We start from the raw sequence: 11,399 nt of genomic DNA on the forward strand, positions 1-11,399 counted from the left end.
GGGGTGCGCTGCTGGCCTCAGGCGGAGGCGCGGGCGGCAGGCGGGCCGCGTACGCGGGGCCGGAGGCGCGGGCTCCTCGCCGGGGCCGCGCGCCCCATCGGGCAGGCCTGGGCCGGGTCCCAGTCCCACAGGCCGGCGGACGCAGCGGCGCGCTCCCTCGGCGTCCCCCGCGGCACCCTCCCGGCGCTGGCGGTCGGGACCCACTCCGACTCGGCCCGCGGCTCAGACGCACTCCGGCTCCGGCTCGGCACTTGACAGGCGATGCGGCTCAGAGCCCCGCGGGGAAACAAAAGATCCGCGGCACCGGGGCCTCGGAGCCTGAGACGCCGGCGCAGCCGCACTGCGCGGGGGCGGGACAAGGGGCGGGGCCTGCGGAGGCGGGACCTCCTAGGTGGCGGAGCTGGCAAGGGGCGGGTCCAAAAAAAGGAAGACACTGCGTGGTGGGGAGGGGCGGGGCCTCGGGAGGGAGGGGACTCGACGGGAGCAGGCCCCAGAGTGGGCGGGACTTGAGATAGGGGCTACGGTATGGGCGGGGCCGGAGGGGACAGGGCCTGCGAAGGTCTTCTTATCTCTGTGCTTGCCCCTGGCTGTGTGGCTTCTCCTGTGCCCTAGGCGTTTTGTTTGTTTGTGTGTTTGTTTGTTTGCCTTACTTACTATTTTTTATTCAGGTATGTATGTGTGTGCCTGCATAAGTTTATGTGCACCGTGTGTGCAGGAGAGCAGAGGGAGTCGGATCCTGGAACTGGGAGTTACAAGCAGTTATGAACTGCCCTGTGGGAACTAGGAACCAAACCAGGTCTCTGCAAGAGAGTAGCAAATGCACTTAGTCTCTGAACCATCTCTCCAGCACCCACCCATGCTCTCCCTACTCCCCATTTTTTTTAATGTAAAAACGTTTTATGTACAACTGCAGGAGAAATAATAGATAGCTTGAACATAAAAACAGGTTATAGCCGGGCGGTGGTGGCGCACGCCTTTAATCCCAGCACTCGGGAGGCAGAGCCAGGCGGATCTCTGTGAGTTCGAGGCCAGCCTGGGCTACCAAGTGAGTTCCAGGAAAAGGCGCAAAGCTACACAGAGAAACCCTGTCTCGAAAAACCAAAAAAAAAAAAAAAAAAAAAAAAAAAACAGGTTATAATTCAAAAGTCTAGGGTTATTTTAAACAGGGAAATATTTTCTCTGTAGAAAATAGTAAAAATGGTAACATTTCCCAATAAGCCCTTTTAAGGCAAATGATAGCTGAATTGTACATGTAAATATTGACTAGATTCTACTCCTCATTTTTTTAAACAGTCTTCTCACAATGTAACCCTGGCTGGCCTCAAACTTACAGATATCCCCCAGCCTCTTCCTCCTGAGTACTGAAATTAAAGGGAGACACCACCACACCCAGTTTTTCTTTTTTTTTAATTACATTCATTTATTTTGTATGTGGACAGGGAGACTTGGGAACATGCTCATGTGGAGGTCAGTAGAACAACTTGAAAGGAGTTGTCTCTGTCCACCTTGCTGCTCCCAGTATTCAATTCAGATTGTCAAGTTTGGCAGCAAATGCCCTTTACTCATGGAGCCATCCCATCAAGCCCCCTCAGTTTTCTTTCATTTTTATTTTACTTAATTTTTGTTGTAAGAGTTTTGAGGCAGGGTCCCATGTAAGCCAGGTTATCCTGGAGCTCATCACATAACTAAAGATAATTATAAACCTGTGATTCTCCTGCCTCCATCTTGCAGGTCCTGGGAGTATAGGCATGGGCACTCAGTTTGCCTCAAGAGTTCTTGCCTATCTGGCCCTCCAAAGTTTCCCTGAGCCTAGAGTGGCACCCTAACTTTACTCCCTGGGCTTTGGAGATAAAAGCTAGAGAATCAGAATTCTAAGGCCAAACTCAACTACATAAGTAAGTTGACATCAGCCCAGGCCTCAGGGAACCCTGTCTTAAAAAGCAAACAAAATCCAGGAATGGTGGCATACATGCCTTTAATCCCATCAACAAGGGATCTCTGAGAGTTAAAGGCAAGCATGGTCTATGCTGTGAATTTCAGGCCAGCCATGGCTACATAGTACTTGTCTCCCACACCCCTAAAAACTATGTAAGTTAGTTCCTTGGTTTTGAGGCTCTGGGTTCTGTTCCCAGCACCAAAAGAAAGATGAAAGATTCCAGTCCACAGCGCCACATCATAAGCCAAAATAGTTACTCTAAAACCTCAGAAGGACTAGAAATTCTACCAGACATCACTGAGTGGGTGTCTCATGGAAGAATAAAGACACAGCTAATAGAATAAAATATCCGTCTGTGCAAATGTAAAGCTCTCTGCACTTTAAACGCAAGCAAGAAGTGGACTAGGCCATTGTTAGTATCCTTGATGTCATGGCCAGTGGAAGGGTAGGTGTACTTCTGACGTCCTCTGGAACTTACATGAGCCCATCCCTTACCGTTAGCCAAGCAGTGTTCTTTCCATATGTTAACAAACTTATTCCTAACTTTTACTGCATACATTGTTATTGTAATATACATTAGTATAACAAAATGCCCGGCAAGCACGATTTTAAGGAAGGAAGAGTTCCTTCGGGCGAACAGTTGGAGAGTACAGTCCATCGTGGAGGGGAAGCACAAGGCAGCTGCTCACACCGCATCAACCATCAGAAAGCAGAGATAGGTGAATGCTGGTGCTCAGCTCACTTCTTTTTTTTTTTTTTTTTTTTTTTTTTTTTTTTTTTTTGGCTTTTCGAGATAAGGTTTCTCTGTGTAGCCTTGGCTGTCCTGGAACTCACTCTGTAGACCAGGCTGGCCTTGAACTCAGATATCTGCCTGTCTCTGCCTCCCGAGTGCTAGGGTTAAAGGTGTGGCTCACTTTGTCTTTTTTATTCAGTCCAGGAGGAACTCTAACTCATGAATTGGTGCTTTCTATATTTGGGTTCCTGAGTTAATCCAGTCTAGAAAATCCCTCTCAGACATGACTAAAGAAGTATCTCCTACACGATTCCAGATCCTATCAAGTTGACATTATTAACCATTGAATTGGGAACCCTGCTATTATATCTCCATTTTAAAGATGAGAAGATTAAGGCCCAGAGAAGTTAATAGTCCCTAATGTCACACAGCCAGCAGGAGAAAGAGCTTAGACTCTCATACAGGAACTGTCAACAGGACTTATTGGGGAAAGAACATAAGGAATGAAGGAGTACTTTTCACCAGTGGGTGACTATGTATCCAGACAGCCTTCAGTGACATGACCATGGGTTCCAGGGCCAGGGCTTCCCTATTGGTTGAGACAGCCCAGCCCAGGTGGCCTAATATTTGGAATAGAGGGAACCACGTGGATCACTCCCAGAAGCCCTTGATCTCATTCAGTCCATTTTCCAGGTCTCAGGACACAGGCTCTCTAATCTGGACAGAGGCCAAGGACAGACACCAGAGTGGAAAGGACAGAGATCTACTGAACCAGCACTTGCGTTTTCTAAGGGAAAGTGCCAGGCAGATGGCCACGTGTGCTCCTCATTCCCTGACTTGTTTTTGTATGTTTAGTTGTTATTCTGTCTGTTTGTGCGAGAGTGTAGGCATGTGCATGGTCACAGCACAACTTCCAGAACTACGTTTCCTCCTTCCGTTGTTGTTCTGGGGACTGGATTTAGGTCATCAGGCTTATACAAGTGTCTTTACCTACTGAGTTGTCCTGCATTCTCCTTTTCTTACTTGTTTTTGTTTGTTTGTTTTTTGTTTTCCATCCAACCTACTCCAAGCAGACACTGAGCACTAAAGAGAGTTCCAGCAACACAGAGGAGTAGGAAGAAGGGAATAACTGCACAAAGGAAATGAGGAACAAAGGGATAAGAATTCTGATAAGGGCCGGGCAGTGGTGGCGCACGCCTTTAATCCCAGCACTCGGGAGGCAGAGGCAGGTAGATCTCTCTGAGTTTGAGGCCAGCCTGGTCTACAGAGCGAGCTCCAGGAAAGACGCAAAGCTACACAGAGAAACCCTGTCTCGAAAAACCAAAAAAAAAAAAAAAAGAATTCTGATAAGGAAGGGCTGGGGATACAGCTCAGTTGGTAGACTGCATGCCTACGGTGCACGAGGCTCTGAGTTCAATCCCAGTATCACAAAAACAAATGAACAAAAGAGAATCCAGATGGGGGGGGCAGGGATGTAGCTCAATTGATAGCGTAGACATGATGCCATGTCCAATCCCAGCATGACATAACCCATGGATGGTCGTCCTGAACTTCTGTAATTCTAGCAATCAGGAGCACAGTCACATGGGGGTAGTGTACATTTCCTAGCCTGATCATACAGGGTGGGGGAGGGGAGTGGCCTTGCTAGCCCACATGCCTGTGTTGAGGCTGGTCACACGAGGGACCAAATGGGCAGGCTGAAGCCCTTGATATTTACAACCTCTGCCATTTGGGAGGTGTATTGGCATATTGGACCACTTGTCTATTTTTCAGCCCAGTCACATGTCACATGAGGAGCAGCAAGACCATGTTGGCCCACATGCCATATTAGAGCTCTGTGTGTGTGTGTGTGTGTGTGTGTGTGTGTGTGTGTGTGTGTGTATGTGTGTACGTGCACGTGCGTACGTGTGCTCACATTCAAAGGAATGTTGGCCCACATGCTATATCATAGCTGTTGGTGTGTGTGTGTGTATGTGTGTGTGCACACACACGTGCTCACATTCAAAGGAATCTTGGCCCACATGCCAATTTTGAGCCCAATCACACAGGGAGGTGTGTGACCATGTGAGTACACATGTGCTATCCCAGCCGGGCCGTATGTGAGGTGTGTGGATATAGTCACTCTCAAGCCATTTCCTAGCCCATTCACATATGGTGGGGGTGGGGTACGGCCATGTTGACCCATTTGCCTATTTTGACGGTGGTTATATGGTAATATGGGGATGGCATGGGCATATTGGAGCATTTGTTATTTATGACTGTTGTAGACTATTATTTAAGGTGTGTTACTTTTGTTGATGTTGCCTTTATTTACCTCTGTGAAGCTGTGTTAGTGTGCCTGTGTAAAACACCTGATGGTCTAATAAAGAGCTGAACGGCCAATGATGAGGCAGGAGAGAGGATAGGAGGGGCTGGCAGGCAGAGAGAAGAAACAGAAGGAGAGATCTAGGAAGAGAAAAAAAGAGCAGTAGCCAGAGAAGGAGGACATCAGGGGCCAGCCACCCAGCTACACAGCAAGCCACAGAGTATGAAACAAAGAAAGTTATACAGGAATAGAAAAGGAAAAGCCCAGAGGCCAAAGGTAGACAGGATAAGTTAAAGAAAGCTGGCAAGGCTGGGCAGGGGTGGTGCATGCCTTTAATCCCAGCACTTGGGAGGCAGAGCCAGGCGGATCTTTGTGAGTTCGAGGCCAGGCTGGTCTACAGAGCGAGATCCAGGAAAGGTGCAAAGCTGCACAGAGAAACCCTGTCTCGAAAAATAAATAAAAAAAGAAAGAAAGAAAGAAAGAAAGAAAGAAAGAAAGAAAGAAAGAAAGAAAGAAAGAAAGAAAGAAAGCTGGCAAGAAACAAGCCAAGCTAAGGCTTGGTATTCATAACTAAGAATAAGCCTCGTCTGTGATTTATTTGGGAGCTTGGTGGCGGGCCCCCTAAAAGGCCAAAGATAAACAATAGCATATGGCCCCTGTCATGTGTAGGGTGTAAGGGTGTGTTGGCCCATATGCCATTTCAGAAGATGCTCATATGATAGGTGTGTAGGCATGTTGGCCCACATGTCATTTCTTTTTTCTTTTTGGAGCTGAGGACCGAACCCAGGGCCTTGCGCTTGCTTAGGCAAGCGCTCTACCACTGAGCTAAATCCCCAACTCCCCACATGTCATTTCTTTTTTTTTTTTTTTTTTTTTTGGTTTTTTGAGACAGGGTTTCTCTGTGTAGCTTTGCGCCTTTCCTGGGACTCACTTGGTAGCCCAGGCTGGCCTCGAACTCACAGAGATCCACCTGCCTCTGCCTCCCGAGTGCTGGGATTAAAGGCATGCGCCACCACTGCCCGGCTCCCACATGTCATTTCTAAGTCCAGTCAAATTGTGTGTTTTGAGGAGTTTATGGGACCACTTGTCAATTCCGAGCCCATTCATATAGACAGGTGAGCGGGCATGCCAACATGCCATTTACAAGCTTGGTTACATGGAAGAGATATATGGTGTATTTGTCCACATATCATTTCCGAACTGGGTCACGTGGCAGGGTGTACGTATAGCTTGAATGTCATTCTGCACACAGAGACATGGGGGTGGTATATGTGCATGTTGGCCACATGCCATTTCCAAATCTGGTCACATGTGGTATATATGGGCATGCTGTCTCACATGTCTATTTTGGGGGACAGTATGGACATGTTGGAGTATCTGTCATTTACCACCCAACTCACATGGAGGGGAGTATTCCAATTCCAGTTCTGAGCCTGTTCATAAGGGTGTGTTTGCCCATATGCTGTTTCTGAGAATGGTGATATGGGAGGTGTATGTGCATGTGGCTTCATCTGCATTTTCCAAGCACAGTTAACAGGGGAGGTGTCAGAGCATGTTTGCCCTCAAGACATTTTGGAGCCCAGTTATGTAAGGAGTATATGGGCACATTTGCCCACATGTCGTACCAAGCCCAGTCACAAGGAGGGGGTGTATTGGCATGCATGCTGACATGCCATAACTGAGCCTGGTCATCTGGTGGGGGTGTGTGGACATGTTCTCTCATAAGCCATTTCCTAACCTGTTAATATGGAGAAGTGTATGGCCACGTTGGCCCACACGTGTATTTTGAAGCTGGTTGCATTGGAGTACATGTTATTTATGACTCTGATCATTTGGGGGTTTATGTGTATGTTGACCCACATGCCAGTTCGAAGCCCAGTCATATGGCACGGTGTATGGATATGTTGGTCAACATGACATTTCTGATCCTGGTGACATGGCAGGTTGTATTTACATGTTGAATCTGGTCGTATAGAGGGCAGTAATACGCCGTTTTCCAGTTAGGTCATTTGGGGTGGTTGGTGTATGGGCATGATTGCCCACATGGCATTTACAAGGCTGGTAAAATGGCGGGGGGGTTGTTAGGGCATGTTGGTCCATCTGCCATTTCTAAGAATTGTTAAAAGGGGATGTTGTGTGGGCATGCTTGCTCACATGCCAATTTTGAGCCTGGACACATGGAAGACTGTACAGGCATGTCCAAACATGCACATGATATTTTGACCCTGGTCATTTTTCGGGGAGAGTATAAGGGAATGTTGGTCCACATACCAGTTCTGAGCCCTGTAATATGGAGGAGTGTATGGGCATGTTAGCCCAAATGCTTTTTCTGAACCCTAGTCCTATGGGAGGTTGTCTGGGCATGTTGGCCCACATGCCATTTCCAAATCTGGTCAGGGACATGAATACTCACATGCTGTTTCTGAGTCTAATCACATAGGGTGTATGGGCATGTTGCCACCACACCATATCTGAGGCTGGTCATGAGGGGAGCAGTGGCATGTTCACCCTCAAGCCATTTCCTACTCTGTTCATGGGGGGCGCATGTTGGCCCATGTGTCTATTTGGAGACTGGTAACATGGGGGAATTGTAGGGGCATATTGGAGCACATGATATTTACTACCCCTGCTATTTAGGGGTGTATGGGCATAATGTCTTAGCCTGGTCACTTGGGGGGGGGGCGGGCTATAAGTACATGTTGAACCAAATGCAATTTCCAAGCCAGGTCACATATATGTGTATGTGTGCATACTTATGTAGGTATGTATGTGCATGTTCACACAAATGTATTTCATATGTAGGGTGGATATAGGCATGTTCAAACACATACATATGAAAGAGCCAGTAAATGCATGTGTGAACATGCACATATACACCTCCATATAACAGACCTAGAAAATATATATGTCTGAACATGCATATAGACCCTTTGGTTGTTGTTGTGTTTTGAGACAGGTTTTCTCTGTGTAGCTCTGGCTGTCCTGGAGCTCGAACTCCACCTGACTCTTCCCCCTGAGTGCTGGGATCAAAGGCATGCACCACCACAGCCCAGCTGTAGTTGGGCTTTCTGGTCGGAATTTCTTTGGACCACCAGCCCCCAAATAATAACATGGAGACTCGTTATTAATTATGAAAGTTTGGCCTTAGCTTAGGCATGTTTCAAACTAGCTCTTACAATTTAAATTAACCTGTTTCTATTAATCTACGTTTTGCCACATGACTCATTACCTCTCCTCCATGATGTATGTCTGACTTCCTCCTTGTCTCGCTGATGAAATTGGCGTCCCTAGATTCATCCCGAGTTCCTCTCTCTCTCCAGAAGTCCTGCCTATTCTCTCCTGCCTACTATTGGCCATTCAGCTCTGGTTTTTTTTTTTTTTTGTTGTTGTTGTTGTTGTTTTGTTTTTTTAATTTTCTGGAGCTGAGGACCAAATCCAGGGCCTTGTGCTTGCTAGGCAAGCGCTCTACCACTGAGCTAAATCCCCAGCCCCGGTCATTCAGCTCTTTATTAAACCAATCACAGCAACATATCTTCACACAGTGTACAAAAAGATTATTCCACAGCACTGGCTGTATATACTCCTACATATGAAAGAAAAAGAAAATACATTTGTGTGAACATACACACCTACACATGACAGACCTAAGGAAATACATGTATGTGAACTTGCATTTGTACCTACATATGACAGAACTAAAAAAATACATGTGTGTGAACATGAACATATTTGCTATATATGACAAAGCTAGGAAATGCATGTGTGTGAGCATGCACACATACATTCACACACATGCATTTCCCAACTTTTATGCTATGTGTTTATGTACATATTCATACACTTGTATTTCCTAGCTCTGTCTTATGTAGATGAATATGTTCTTGTTCACACACATATTTTTCCTAGGTCAGGCATATGTAGGTATAAATGCATGTAGATATGTATGTCTGTGTTGACCCACATGTTTTCCAGCTCTGTCATGGATGGGCTTATATGTGCAGGTTCATATACATGCATTTCCTGGATCTGTAATATGTTGGTGTGTATATTATACATGTTCACATACTTGTATTTTCCAGCTTGGTCATATCTAGGTGTATATGTATATGATCATAAGCATGTATTTTCTATCTCTGTCATATGTAGTGTTAGGGTTAGAGTTAGATGCTCAGAGTTAGGGCTGCTGTTAGGATTAGAGTCAGGGTCATGGTTAGTGTTAGGATTAGTATTATCAGGTTAGACAAAGGGTTGGGAGCAGAGTTAGGGTTAGAGTTATGTAGTTGTACACAGTTATGGTTAGAGGGTTAGTGTTTCGTTAGGGGTTTAGAGTTAGCAGTTTAGATTTTGGAGTTAGTATTAGATCAACAAATAGGTTTAAATCTAGGTTTAGGTTTAGGACTAGGGTTAGGATTAGGGTTAATCCTAGTGGTAGGGTTAGGAGTTAGGCTAAGGGTTAGCATTTGGCTTTGGTCAATGGTTAGGATTATGGTTATGATAGGTCTGGAGTTTGTAATGTGACTGGGAGTAATTTTAAGTGTAGGCCCATGGTTAGGGTAAGCTTTGTGATGGTTAGGTGTATAGCTAGGGTTAGGTGTAAGGCCTGACTTGTTTTACTTGTTTTAGTGTTTGGACTATGGTTAGGGTGATGGTTAGTGCTTAGGCGAGGGTTTGTGTTACAAACAGAAATATAGTTCATGTTCTCTGTAGTGTTAGATTCAAGGTTATAGTTATGTTCAAGTGTGGGGTTAGGGTTACGGTTTGGGTTACATTTAAGGCTACAATTGGGGCCTAGGTTTGTTTTAGGGCTAGGCTTAGTGCTGTGGCTAGGACTTATGTTACGATAAGGGTACAGTTCTGTCAAACGTTATAGTTACATATAGTTATGTTTACAGTTGGATTTATGGATAGGGTTATGTATAGGGTTAGGCTTAAGGCTGGGGCTAGAGTTAATGTTAGGAATCGGGTTAGGGTTAAACCTATTGTTGAGGTTTTAGGTTATATTTACAATAGGATTAGGGACATGGTTCTGGCCAGATCTTTGGTTATGTTTAGGGTTCATGATGGAGCTACAATTAGAGTTAGGAACATGTTTAGGGTTTCTCTTAGAGGTTTAGGATTAGGCCTATGTCAGTGCTTAGGGTTAAGACTATGGGTTAGATTATGGGGTAGGGTTTAGTTTAGGGTGTGGCTTGTGTTACTGCTAGAGCTCGGGTTATTGTTGGGGTTACACCTAAGGTTAGGGTTTGGGTTATGGTTAGTTCTAGGGTCAAGTGTTATGGCTGGGGATAGTTTTAGGTTCTGGCCTATGGTTAGGACTAGGAGTTTTCTAGGGTTTGGTTTAGGCTACGGTGAGAGAGTCAGTGTTAGGGCTATTGTTAGGGTTATGGTTTTGTTGGACGATGATAGAGCTAGGATTTTGGCTGTGCCTCAGTTAGGGTTTGGGTTAGGATTTGGACTACAATTAGAGGTAGGAATATGTTTAGGATTTCATTTAGAGTTAGAGCTAGGATTAGGCCAGTGCCAAAGCTCAGTGGTCTGGCTATGGGTAGGGTTAGAGTAAAGTTAGGAATGTGGTTTGGGTTAGAGGTAGGGTTAAGGTTATGATTAGGGCTAGTTTCAGGTTCAGGCCTATTTCTAGGGTTATGGTTAGATCTAGTGTTGGTTAGGGTTAGACGTGGTCCTAAGGTTAATGTTATGGTTTCAGTTAGGTTTAGGACCACGGCTAGGTTAGGGTTATTTTTGGTCTATGATTATTAGTATTATGGTTATGATTGGTGCTTGAGTTATGGTTAGGATTATGTGTTGCTGAATATTTGTTTACACTGTGTGAAGATGTGTCACTGTGATTGGTTTAATAAAGAGCTGAATGGCCAATAGCCACACAAGGGAGACTAGGTGGGACTTCCAGGCAGAGAGGAACTTGGGATGAATCTGGACTTACATGAGACACCAGTGAGACTTGGAACAAGTTGGACATACAGAATGGAAGAGAGGTAAAACAGCCACGTGGGAGAATGTAAAATTTATAAGAGCTAATTGGAAATGAGCCTAAGCTAAGGCAAGCTTTCATAATTAATAAGAAATCTTCTCTCCATGTCATTATTTGAGGGCTAGTGATCCAAAGATATCTGATAAGAAAGCTTGCTACAATTATGTCCAGACTTACTTATGATTAGGACTGAAGTTAAGGTTAGGTTTATGACTTGGTCTAGGCTTAGGATCAAAGTTATGGTTAGTGTCAAAGTTATGGTTATTTTTATTTTAGGATGTTGTCTAGGTTTATCATTAGGGGTAGGCTAGTGTTAGTGTTGGTTTGATGATTAAGTATGATGGTAATGACTCATTTTAGGGTTATGTTTATGGTTAAGTTCTATTCCAGACTTAGGATTAATTATAGGAATTGGGTTAAGATTAGGGGCAGATCT

Source organism: Peromyscus eremicus, chromosome 23 (assembly GCF_949786415.1).
Source record: "Peromyscus eremicus chromosome 23, PerEre_H2_v1, whole genome shotgun sequence".
Taxonomy (NCBI): Eukaryota; Metazoa; Chordata; class Mammalia; order Rodentia; family Cricetidae; genus Peromyscus; species Peromyscus eremicus.